Source organism: Leptinotarsa decemlineata, unplaced genomic scaffold (assembly GCF_025532065.1).
Source record: "Leptinotarsa decemlineata unplaced genomic scaffold, Ldec_3_MD MMD2_P_RNA_scaffold_6, whole genome shotgun sequence".
Lineage (NCBI taxonomy): Eukaryota > Metazoa > Arthropoda > Insecta > Coleoptera > Chrysomelidae > Leptinotarsa > Leptinotarsa decemlineata.
Genome location: NW_027412533.1, coordinates 4,472,865 through 4,487,182, shown reverse-complemented (window position 1 = coordinate 4,487,182; position 14,318 = coordinate 4,472,865). Strand labels below are relative to the sequence as shown.

At 32.9% G+C, this 14,318-nt stretch overlaps 2 protein-coding genes across 6 annotated transcripts in view; one reads left to right on the top strand and one right to left on the bottom strand.

The window, feature by feature from the left end:
• LOC111503178 (LIM domain only protein 3) overlaps positions 1-14,318 on the bottom strand; it is a 458,150-nt gene that overhangs the window by 91,911 nt on the left and 351,921 nt on the right. The gene's annotated exons all lie outside the window — the stretch shown is intronic.
• The window catches only part of LOC111503173 (uncharacterized), a 47,486-nt gene that overhangs the window by 11,303 nt on the left and 21,865 nt on the right, over positions 1-14,318 (top strand). The window lies entirely within an intron of this gene.

Here is a 14,318-nt window from a genome sequence, read left to right as displayed (position 1 = left end):
GTAATAATCTTGAGATCAGTTCAGAAGATGCTCGAAATGATTGCTTTGACTTCTTGACATATGAACAGCTTATCCGATATTTCACGCCGAACATTTTCGAATATATCTCGACAAATATTTATTATTCTCCGCCGTATATGCAATATTGAAGCAGTTTCAGTTCTGTTCACCTTTTGCTTCAAATATCCTCATAAAAAAAGTGCAAAAGAGTCAAATCTGGCGAGCGGACTGGCAATTCTGTAGGACTTCGACGGCCAATCCAACGACCGGGAAAAGTAGTATCCAAATAGTTTCTTACTTGTCTGGAGTAATGTGATGGTGCTACATCTTGATGGAAACAATATCCACATCGAATTCATAAGGATTCGCTTCAACGATTAAATTTTGATCAATAAATAGAGGTTCTACAATATAATTTCCCAATAATCCTGCTCAAACGTTAAGTTTTTCTGGATATTGGGTATGTGTTTCCCGGAAAAAGTAAGGGTTGATGTCACTCCAATAACGGCAATTCTGTCTATGAACATTGCCGTTTGAAAAAAAATGTACATTCGTTACTAAAACACAAATATTGTGGAGATAGGTAGGATGCTTTGCAATGGTTTCCGTCATGAATTCGCAGAAATCTGTTCTTCGATTAGGGTCATCTTCAGTTAATTGATGAACCATTTTAGTTTTGAATGGATGATACCTATTCCTCTTCAAAAGTCTCCAGACAGTAGAAGGAGACACCTCACAAATATTCGCGACGGAATAAGGAGACTGTTCAGGATTTACTACCATCTCACAAATTATTTGCACTTGCTGTTCTTTCGGAATGGACGGATGACCTGGGGGATTTTTGTTATGTACACTGTAGTTGTGAATTTGGATACAAGTTCCCACAAATATTTTCCACAGATAAGACGATTAGGAAATAGTTAAATGAAAATTATTTCGGTCTCGTGAAAGTTACGCCATTTGTAGTTAGTAAAGATATTGACTTCATATTCTAGGGTTGTGAAGTTTTCGCTAGGAGCTTCAAAATGATGTGTCACAAGATCCCCCTTCCCAATTATTTTTCCCCAGATGTCACCCCCAGTCACCATCTTGAAAGTTTTATCTGTCAATTTCACTTTAAAATGAATTATTCGTGCATTAATTTCATTATCCCAAATTTCAATTTTTTGAGTTGACCCGTTCAAAAATTAAAAAGGGGACATTAAAGAAATGCACTGTATATTTAAAGTTTATATCGGAAAATATATTTTTTTGGTGATAGCGCTGTTTTTTGCCTTTCAGAAGGCCATGAACGTCTCATGAGGGTGGAACGTTGTTTTGGACCCTTGATACTCGATACAGCGTGGAATATTTATATTTACAAAATAAATGAATCTGAATAACCAATTGAGAGCTTTCCTAAACAGTTACAAATGCTTAAAAAAGTAGATTCCTTTGTTCAAATGTATTTGACAAAGTTTTTTTTTAACTTAACCGTACTAAGGCTTTCCGGACACCCGATACAATTAGAAAATAGTTTTCTTGGGAGAACTTTTTCCTAACTTCGCTTCGAAAAAATGAATGTAATATTTGTGATTACAGATACGGGATATGTCTTCAACCATGAGCCTACTTCACATGGCTGTGAAATCTGAAAATTTGGAAGCAGTCAGGATGTTCCTGGATTCTTTTCCTTTGAGAATGTGGGGCATAGACGATGAAGGTAACACTCCTGTACACACTGCCTTTGACCGAAAATACAGCGAGGCTTTGGACATTTTTCAGCAGTTTGAAATAACATGCGACGTGATAAATCAAAAAAACAAAGTAGGTTACACCCTACTCCACTGTGCTGTACAACAGAGGAACATGGAGTGGACGAAAAAAATTCTCAGTTGTCCTGGAGTTGAAGTAGATGCAGAATGCACATATGGAAATACTCCTTTCATGCTCAGTTTAACCAACAATAAACTTCAGATCGCAAAGCTCTTGAAGGACAAAAACGCAGACATTAATCACACAAACAAAAAAAATTGGGCTGCGTTACATTTCACTTCCTCAAAGGGGTTACTGAAATGTTCTGAACAGCTAACCAAATGGGGAGCCAAATTGGACATAAAAAATAATTTTGGGGAAACCCCTCTGATTAGAGCTACCATCAAAGGCAACAAACCAATCGTCGAATGTCTTCTGAAACATGATGCTGATATTAACGCCTGCGATTCCAACAAGTGGACATCCTTACATCATGCTGTCAAGAGAAAACATTCTGCTATTCTACGGCTGCTGTTGGAGAAGAAAGCTAAGGTTGACGCCGTGAACAAAATTGGAAACACTCCGTTGATAATTGCATGCCAAATTGATTTTCCGAAAGCAGTAGGGATGTTACTTGATAACCAAGCTGATATGAATATTCGTTCTGACAAAGGAACCGCTTTGGAAATATCCGTCAGAGAAAAGCACACCGCATGCACTGAAATGATCAAAAATAAAATTCGAGATAGGAATTTGGTTCGAGCTCAACTGGGAGTACTAACTCCAACGTTCAAAAAACCACACAAAAGAAGCAAAAAGTCTTATAGGCTCTCCATTAAATGAGGAATCAGAATTTTCAACCAATATGCGTTTCATTCATCAATCTACATTTGCAGATGCTCATATTTATAGACACTTATCTTTTATTATATTCAATGTACATTTTGGTCCCGAGAGTCAGTAAATAGTTCAAAATATAGGGTTATCAAAAATATGATAGTACCAAACCTAACAAACCGCATATTTGTGAACCAGGTCATATAATTGAAGTATTTGCCTTGTGCAAAATAGAAATTTATATGCGAAGGAATATTTATTCTCACAATAAAGTAGTCAAGAAATACTTCATTTTCACTAAACGGTTCTCCAAAAATGAAACACATCAATGCCAAATATCAAGAATTTATACTTTTCCCTATATATATATATATATATATATATATATATATATATATATATATATATATATTGATATTTTTTTTTTCAATGATGCAACTAAGTTTCCTTTATTTTCAGTATTTTAATATTAATATAAGTTACAAAAAGGATATGAAGCTTTATAACTCCTATTTAATTATATTGACAGCTGGTCGTACTGTCATCGTCAAGGCTCTACTCAAACTGAACGTGTCAACCTGTTGTTTGTCCTTTTATGCGGTCCGATCGCCTCAGTGCAGGTACTTCATGTACTTTAGGAAGATTTGCCTGTATTTGGGTTACACCAGAGGTAATATTCTTTGATAAAACAGTTGAAAATCTCTCATTTTCCTTAGTTACCAATTCTCGATTTTCAAAACTTCAAATTTTCAACTTCAATATCACAAAAATGATCTGTTTTACGATTTTGCTACTCGTTCCTAAATATAAATATTTCTCTACTTAACAATTATGTACAGAAAAAGTCAACCTCACGTATGTCTAAATATAAACATTTTTCAAAAGCATCACTTGATGTCTGTATCTAAGGAAATGGTTTACAACAATAATATTAAAATTTTTCATCATTTCTAAATATTTACAATAAGTTTATTATGTCTCTTCCAACCTTATTTAACAAATATCATTTTGTTTTCACCTGATATTGATTTACAACCTATGTCGGTTGTCTGTTTTTTGAAAAGTAATAAAATTTGGTACACAAATTCACAAATTTTGAAATTTGAATTTTCCACTCTTTCGCACTCGTTGTATATATATATATATATATATATATATATATATATATATATACAAATGTGCGGTTAGCTCCTGTTGGTGACACCGTGCATATGTGATGTTTTTCATTTTTGGTAACCAGTTGTTGTCCATCTTTGCAATTGGCTGCACCGCGCTGATGAGGCCAATAGCCAGAAACACGTGTCCGCGGTTTGCCCCTATTTTTTGAGTGTTCTGTCCACGAATTTCCCCCTTTTGATTTATATATATAAATATATATATATATATATATATATATATATATATATATATATATATATATATATATATATATATATATTAATTTTTATGGAATTATTTTCCAGCAGCTTGACTGCATATATATATATATATATATATATATATATATATATTTTCCAGCAGCTTGACTGCATATATATATATATATATATATATATATATATATATATATATATATATATATCGTAATATCCCATGATTGCAGACTGTACTGATCAAACTGTATATTTTTCTAGCCCACTGAACAGAAAGGTAAATAGAGCGTGCAGTTCGCATCTGTGGTCTTTAAAAATTCAGTTCAAAAGAATGCATCAATCAAAAATAATAGAAAAAAAATAAGCCATTGTAAAGATAAATGCGGATCATTAAATGCTTTTGAGTAAATGGACTGGGAGCGATGTTTTCGGTAAAGTGGTTGTTTGAAAGCTGAAAGCAGTTGAATGAAGCTCTTAGCCTTATATGCGAAGCTTTCAAAATGTAGCAAATATTAGTTCATAAACTCGCTGTTTCGATGTGATGCAGGGGATGTATTTCTTTTTTCGTTCATGTCCAAAATTAAATGCAAATATATTTGTCAACACGATTGTAAAGTAGAAAGCCAAAACTTGTTTTCCCAAAAATTAATCTCTTCTAAAAATATAACCCTTCCAATGTAATACCTTCATTTTGAAAAATAATACAACATATTCCTTGAAGTTGTAGATAATCAAAAATGTATGTTCGAAGTGAGGCCCTTTCATTTCAATATATATATATATATATATATATATATATATATATATATATATATATATATATATATATATATATATATATATGCAGTCAAGCTGCTGGAAAATAATTCCATAAAAATCAAAATATGAATAGATAAGTACTCTCTGATCATTCCCATATTGATTTCAATTTAAGAGCCACCGGTAGACAGCTGTTTCAGCCTATTGGGCATCGTCAGTACCGGGCAGGCGGTCCTCGATTGAAGAGAAAATGTGAAAACCCAGGAACCACCAATAGTGGAACCACCAATAGGTGGTTCCACTTATGTTTCGCTTGCGTTCACGCAGCTATTTTTATCAAGTACTTTCCTGGTTTTTCACATTTTCTCTTCAATCGAGGACCGCCTGCCCGGTACTGACGATGCCCAATAGGCTGAAACAGCTGTCTACCGGTGGCTCTTAAATTGAAATCAATATGGGAATGATCAGAGAGTACTTATCTATATATATATATATATATATATATATATATATATATATATATATATATATATATATATATATATACAAATATGAAAGTTATTGAGTGTCTTGATATAGAAACAGAAGTTAATATCGGACATAGCACTCATGAAAGTGGCAAACCATAGACACGTGATGGGCCAAAAGCCCGAAACACGTGTCTATGGTTTGCCACTTTCATGAGTGCTATGTTCTGTTTCTATATATATATATATATATATATATATATATATATATATATATATATATATATATATATATATATATATATATATATAACTTGGAATCTCTGACTTCTTATTTTTTGTTCCATTGCTTTATTCTTACTTGTATTTTACTTCACTGTTATTTCATTTCAGGTTGTTTTGCCCAATATAATTATTATTTCCACCTATGTTTTTTTACATTATTTTTTACTTCTTTCAGGGATTTCAAATCATTTTATATATCAGACAATGGAAGTCCAAACTAATGGAATTCTTAATATTGATACTTGTTTACAAAAAGTATTTGAAGTATTTGATTCCGTGTTAGGAATCACACGTTAAAAGGTAAGACCTCGTTAATCCTTAGCTCGCACAAGTTTCGACTTCTGAGGGTTGTCGTTCGTAGGGGTGCGACAGCTGGTTAACGGAAAAACAGATTTTAAAACAGACAGACAGAAGCTTTAGTAACTTCTAATTATTATATGCGATCGCTTGCGATCGTTCAAATCATTTATACGGCTATAGAATTTTAGATTGCATTTCAGCAAATGTGATAAATCATCAATAAAAATTAGGAATAATAGTGATCCCAGATTGGACCCTTGGTAAGCTAAGGTACTCCTGATGCTGCTTAAAATTCGACTGACCTAGCATTGTATACTGTATATCCTGATTTGATTTTTGTCTCCTTCTTTTTCATAGCTGTTCATATTTTGCGTTATTTCCGTGTTTGGCTTGTATGTGATGTTGATGTTCAATGGCTTGAAATTATTTGTTAGTTTTTTGCTTTGGTGTCCTACGTACGTAAATGCTGTCCATCGTTGTGTTGTTCTGTCTGTTGGGTTGGCTTGATCATTGTTCTGTATTTTTTGTTTGATTCTATTTTCTAATTTATCTATTGTCTTTTGGGTGTATCCGTTTTCGTTCGCTATTTGGTATATGATTTTCCGTTCTTTGTTCCGGGCTTCCTTGCTGAGTGGTATCCTTAACATTCTATATATGAATGCGTTATATGCAGCCATTTTTTGTGATGGTGGATGGTTTGAACTTGCGGGTATGGTGGAGCTTGTTTGTGTAGGTTTCATGTATATTGCCATTTGAAATTGTGTTTTGTTGTGGTTATATCCGATGGTTATGTCCAGGTAGTTAAATTTCAAGTTGTTTTCTTCCTCAATGCTGAAAAATAGTTTTTGATTTATTTCGTTAATTTCTTTTGTTATTTGATCTATTCTTATTCCATTGTTTTGTGATATGTACAGTCCATCGTCAACGTATCTGAACCATTCTACTCTTTCATCATGTGTTTTTATTATTGTTAAGATTTTCTCATCTATGATTTGCAGGTATATTTCGGATATAATGCTAGATAGTGGGGATCCCATCGCTAGTCATTCTGTTTGTTTATAAATTTTTCCTTCAGATTCGAAATAATTTTGATTGAGTATTGTATTTAGACTGTGCTCCATTTGGTTAATGTAGATTTTGTCTATGTTTTGGTGTTTCAGTTTATCAGATATGATGTTTATACTTTTGTTGACTGGTATGTTGGATTACATGTTTTTTATGTCGAATGAGAATAGTTTGGTGTTCGAGCTGACTTTTGTAGTTGAGATTCTGTCTGTGAGTTCCATTGAATTTTTGACGCTGTGGTTGTTTTTTCTGTTGATTTTGTTTTTCAGTTCGTCTGCTATGATTTTTGAAATTTTGTATGAAGGTGCTTTGGTAAAATTGATAACCGGTTTTATAGGTTTATTTTCCTTATGTATCTTTAACTGTGCGTTGAGTTTTGGTACTTTTAGGTTGTCGACCCTGAACCTGGAGAAGATTTAACACAAAGAATAGTACCTGATGTAATCCATATACAGGCAAATTTACCTAAAGCAACAGAAGTACGTGTATTGAGGCGTTCGGACCGTATAAAAAGACATACAACAGGATAGCACGTTCAGATAGAAGAGTGCCTAGAAGATGACAGCACGACCAGCTGTCGAAAGCGCTCGTAGATAATCAAATGGAAGTCATAGAGCTTCAAATCCTTTTTGTAACTCACATTAATAGTAAAACACTGAAAATAAAGGGAAAATTAGTTGCATATATATATATATATATATATATATATATATATATATATATATATATATATATATATATATATATATATATATATATATATATATAGAGGAAGGGTAGTCGTTGCTGACTAGTTAAGAATAAAAACTATTGGATAGTGGTGTATTGCAGCAAGTAAATGAGTACTCTTTTAAGTTAGTCCAAGCTTTCGGAACATTTTATTTCCATCATCAGGGAAACTACAATAATATAAGTTTTAAGGTAAGATCAAAAATATTAAATGTTCATGACTTACATCTTATGTGAGGATGGTTACATTGATGATGAAGAAAAAATGTTGATACATTGGAGAAGATGAAATTTGATATACAATTCTAAATGCTTGAGATTATTTTTTATAAAATATTGTTTTTCGTCAGACCCTTATTCACATCATGCGTGCAGGATTCAAATGAACGAGTCTGAGAATAGAACGTTAAAAATGCCAGAGTGACATCTGTCAATTGATAAAACATATATATTCTCACTGGGAGTACCAAGTGTACTCTAGTGTATAATGTAAAAATTTATGTTTGAATAAAATTATCATGAAAGACTAAATTTAAGATATATTATACAATGGAATTGTTCAAATTGATATTGTTTTTGTAAAAGCTCTTATCTAGTTCCCTGATGATGGAAATAAAATTTTCCGAAAGCTTGGACTAACTTAAAAGAGTACTCATTTACTTGCTGCAATACCCCACTATCCAATAGTTTATATATATATATATATATATATATATATATATATATATATATATATATATATATATATATATATATATATATATATATTGAAATGAAAGGGCCTCACTTCGAACATACATTTTTGATTATCTACAACTTCAAGGAATATGTTGTATTATTTTTCAAAATGAAGGTATTACATTGGAAGGGTTATATTTTTAGAAGAGATTAATTTTTGGGAAAACAAGTTTTGGCTTTCTACTTTACAATCGTGTTGACAAATATATTTGCATTTAATTTTGGACATGAACGAAAAAAGAAATACATCCCCTGCATCACATCGAAACAGCGAGTTTATGAACTAATATTTGCTACATTTTGAAAGCTTCGCATATAAGGCTAAGAGCTTCATTCAACTGCTTTCAGCTTTCAAACAACCACTTTACCGAAAACATCGCTCCCAGTCCATTTACTCAAAAGCATTTAATGATCCGCATTTATCTTTACAATGGCTTATTTTTTTTCTATTATTTTTGATTGATGCATTCTTTTGAACTGAATTTTTAAAGACCACAGATGCGAACTGCACGCTCTATTTACCTTTCTGTTCAGTGGGCTAGAAAAATATACAGTTTGATCAGTACAGTCTGCAATCATGGGATATTACGATAGAGCGCTTCATTCGAAATTTGGCATTGGTATCAATTTCTTTAAAAAAAATCAAAAGTGAGGTTTGTTTGAAGGTGATTAACAATGTTTCGTGGTTCATTTCTCAAGTTCGGATTTCCATTGTCTGATATGATATAAATTTATTTGAAATCCCTAAAAGAATCTGTAAAAAATTAAAAAGATTAGCTGAAAAAACAATTTCATTAAGCAATAAACTGAAAATACAATGAAATAATATACCTACAAGCAAGAACCAAAAAATACCACACTCGTCTTCGGGTGATAACTGGACTTATTCCTTCGAGATCTGACTATTTATAAGTCATTCGACTGCTTTCACGCCTCATTGGTTTTTAGCGGGAGCTGACCGTCTGGCGGGTGTTGGTCGTATTTCGCTTCATTAGAGGTTTCCATATATTACGTATCTCTACGCTAGCTTGGTTAAATGCGTTGTTGGACAACATATATGCGGCCTCTTTGAATTTTCTCCTGAACCAGTGTTCCTCCTTGTGGATGATTTCAGCTTGAGCCCACTTGATGTTATATTGATGAGTCCAAACATGCTCTGCTATTCCGGATTTGCTGGTTCCTCATCATTGTGTGTGTTTTTTGTGCTTGGCAATGCAAACTTTCATTGGCCTTTTAGTTTCACCGATGTATGATTCTCCGCACTCGCAGGCTATCCGATAAATGCAATTCTTGGAATCGCAGTCCGCGTTTGGAGGCCTGGTTTTCGTGAGACTGCTACGGATAGTGTTTCTAGATCTGAAGTAATTTCTGATGTTATACTTGGACCCAATTCTTCTTATCCTTTCCAACAATCCTCTGATGTAGGAAACTTCAAGAACTGGTTGTGGCGGCTTCTCTTCCTTGTGGAGCTCTTGTTGATTTCTAGCTGAAGCCTGTTCCACCATCACTTCGGAGTAACCATTCCGTTGAAGGTCATTTTTGAAGATGTCTAGTTATCACCCGAAGACGATTGTGAATACTAACAATCGAAACATCGTGAATTAACTAGTTTTGGAATCTTTCAATTTTATAGTTTGAATTTTCATTTATTGTTAATAATTCTTCAATTTTTCAGCTCGTCTGATAGTTAATTTTTTTATTTTTTTTTTAATTTTTTTGGTTGTTGCTTGCATGCTATTTCATTGTAATTTCAGATTTTTGCTTGATAAAATTGTGTTTTTAGCTAATCTTTTCACAGATTCTTCTAGGGATTTCAAATCAATTTATATAATAACAGACAATGGAAGTGAGGTTATTGCCCACCTGTCGAAACGTCTACCAATGGTAACTTTGCCATTAGGGAGTTGAAAAAATTACCTGAGGACCATCTGAGAGGGACCAATTTCTCAAATGTTCATTCAGTCATGACATACGCTTTATTGGTATGGGGATTGTCAAGTCAGTCAGAAGAAATATTCATTTTGCACAAAAAATAATGAAAATAATGTCAGGAAAACCTTCGAACAATTCGAAATTTTAATATTACCTTCATGTTTAAAATATTCATGTCTAATTTTCATAAGGAAAGAAATTTTAATGTGTATTGTCTATCGATTCCCAATTGGAACGGCAATAAAAATAAGAGTACAGTCATAAACATTTCTTGCCTGTGGTAAACGTGCTATCAAATGTTGTTGAGAAATAAAGGCTCGGCTAGCTGGACTATCTGAATACTAATTTTTTGTCCGTTTCACAATATTTTTTTATCAGTGCCGTGTGTTTGTGGGGTTAGGCGAGGTAGTGAGTGAGCGATTTTTGAAAACTTTTTCTAGGGATCAATTACCTAACACCAAACTGATATTTTTGCACTCGACGCGCGTTTCGCTAACAAGGTTAGCATCTTCAGGAGAAGCAAATTGATACTGAATCTAAAGACAAGGGTTAGCAGTTTATATACCTAAAGTTTTTTGGTCCGATGTGGACTTTGTTTGTTAAATGATGATTACCCTAATTGATTTTTCGGTAATTAACTAATGGAACCACTACCTGCAAATTAATTTGTCAACTATAGATTAAAAAGCGAACAAATTAATTTGCAGGTAGTGGTTCTACAAGTTAATTACCGAAAAACCAATTAAGATATTCATCATTTAACAAACAAAGTCCACATCGGACCAAAAACCCTTAGGTATATAAAGAGCTAACCCTTGTCTTTAGATTCAGTATCAATTTGCTTCTCCTGAAGATGCTAACCTTGTTAGCGAAACGCGCGTCGAGTGCAAAAATATCAGTTTGGTGTTAGGGTAATTGATCTCTAGAAAAAAATTTCAACTTTTACACCAAAAGTTCCAACCTCATCGTTTAAACCAATTTTTGTGAAAATCTTATTATTTTTGGGTACTTTATTCAATATGGCTTTCTGAAGACCTTTTGAAACAAATGATATCATTACGTGTGAGGAATCTGTGTCAATAGACAGGGATCTGGAATTTGAAAATAAGGACTTACATGTTCGAATTCAGCGAGTAATTTTAAATATTCATGAATGCTTGAAGAAGGAAAACTGCCACACATCACAGAATGCTATTGGGAATAGAATATGCGAGTTAACGAAACTATCTCGTTCGACAGTTCTTCGAGTCATTAAAATAGGGGATGTCATTGACCATGCAATGAAACGAAAACAAAGGAATAAATAATTCGCAAACGTTGATGGTGCTACAAAAGATGTGATTCGGCGAACAATTTATGGTATATACCAAAAAAATGAAGTACCAACCTTGGAAATGATTTCGTATAAATTACTCGACTATCCCGATTACAATTACAAATCATTAGAAACTCTACGAAGCGTCTTATTGTTTTGTGGTTTCAAATATAATAAATTGAACAATCGGATGGTCATAATGAATCGACACGCATTGTTCAACTCCGACAAGAATATTTGAGGCGAATGAAAAGCTACCGAGAATCCAGCAGACATATAATCTACCTCGACGAAATTTGGTTTGACACCCATGATGTTGTTGAATATGGCTGGGTAGACAAAACCAAGTATTGTGCTTTGAACACACCTTCTTCAAGGGGAACACGTGTTATAATTTTGCATGCCGGGAATGAAAGTGGTTTCGTACCTAACGCTTTGCTTCTGTTGGCCAAAAATATAAAAGATTCGTCTGCTGATTACCACGAAGATATGACTGCGGCTTTATTCGAAACCTGGTTCAGTGAGCAGCTTCTCCCAAACATTCCTCCAAATTCGGTTATTGTTATGGATAACGCTTCGTATAATTCCCGGTAATTGACTACAATATCAAACAATAACACAAAAAAGCAGATATTGTTGATTTCATGCGAAATCATGACATGGAAATACCCGAAAAGATTCCAACGAAAAAGGTATTACTGGCGACCATAAAACAACGTAATTTCAAAAAAGAGTATATTATTGATTTGATGTGTGAAACACTTGGTCATATTCTCTTACGTTTGCCTCCATACTATTGTGTGTTCAATAATTGAAATGGTTTGGGCCACAATGAAAGAAAGCTTACGGAAATTTAAGCAGTCACCGACTTTGAATGCTGTAGTGCTTGACAATATAAGGCGAGTGGTGAATGAAGTAGGTAATAGTGATGTGTGGAAGAACTGTGTTATAAAAGAAGAGAACAAATATTATGTGCAAAGTTCCATGAATCCGATCGTTATTCAACCCGATGATGATTTCACCTTATACGAATATAGTGACGAAGAGATTTGATTTTTCTAGCAATTTTGTTGGACGTTGTTATTTTGTAAATATATGTTTGACGAGAATTCGGTGTGATTATTTGTGTTTTCATTGTATTTTAGAGTTTTTGACTCGGAAATCAACTACCTTAAATTTTGAAGTTTTTCATAATTACCCATGGTGGAAAAACTCAGTTGAGATAACTTTTTCATGGGGTGATTGATCAATTGTTATGATTGTAAGAATAAGTAACTGAAAAACTAACACTGAAAAATAATATGCCGACGCCTATGTCGAGGCGGGAATTCCTTCTCTGTGCTGTTCCAATTGGTATTGGAAATACTATAACGCTAGGGAAAGAAATAATGAAAATCACTAATAAAAATCACCAAGACCTAAAATCACAAAAACCAAACTCTCTTTCGGATTCTTGTCAACGAAATTTCACAATGCTCTTCTAGATGAACTGAAAACTGAATGAAGTATCAAATCAAGAATAGAATAGAATTCTATTAGCCACGTTACATATCCATACAATACATTTGTAACAAGTCAGTGTTCCACCTTTCGGAACAAAAATTGAAGTAATGTACAATTTCAAAAGAAAGAAATGCTTCCACTGTAAATAGGAACATTACACATGAATATACATATGTATATTCCATATGCATACTATGTTTTATTCTTTTGAATAATATTTCGATTTTTTTCCATATCTCATCCGTCGAAAAACAAAAATTACTATATATGTATCTATATGTATATGTTTTTAATTTTTTTTTTGAAATTTTCAGCCCTAGACTTGATTTGGTGTGTTTCAATTATTTCTGTTGATGATATTACACATATTTGTGTGATTTTATGAACAAATTATCTATCTATCCATCATGATACTCCCATATTTTCGATTCAATTGTTTTCCTACAAGTAATATTGCATTGGAATTGTTTTCCAAAATCTACCTCAGTCATTTATCTGATTGAGTTCTGTAATTACCCACTTTTAAAGAAAACACATTATAGAATAGTTTGATCTACCAGTTCAACTGATGAAACTACCATGTAGTGAAACTCGTTTCGAAAAAAAATCATAATGTGAAATTTGTATAATTATCATCATGGAAGGCAAAGTTATTTACAATAATTAAGATAAATGATGGAATTGGCCGATACTTGATGAACATCCATAACTAACGTATTCAAAAACCACTTCATTGTGAGATTTTCACTAAATTGTTTTACAAAAACGCAACACGTGTTTCGCCATACAATGACTTCTTCGGTCGTTTTTTTACTAACTGATTCTACATATTCAATGCTAAATATACTTTATCTTTCAATTTGAAGTACCTACATTTCAAGTATCGGATTTTTATCTAAGTTTGTAATTAATTAAATTACCTCAGCTCATGTCCCAGTTTCTACATTTGAAAAAATATTCAGTAGGTAACGGGAAGTTATTCAATTCTAATTGATCATTCAGTGAATTACTCGAATTCTTGAATCTATTGATTTCTAAACATTCTAGAAGATTGAGTTTTAAACTCTCTTCTTCTAAATGTAACACATCGTATTCATGATTGAACTCATGTCCTTCTGTTGAAAGGTGGTTTGCAAATATGGAATTGGTCTTTCTATTTACAAAACTTCTTATATGATCTTTAATTCTTTGGGGAAATGTTCTCCCTGTTTGGCCAATATACAATATACATAAGTCAGCTTATATACTCCTGATCTATCCGACACCGAAGTTTTGTCTTTA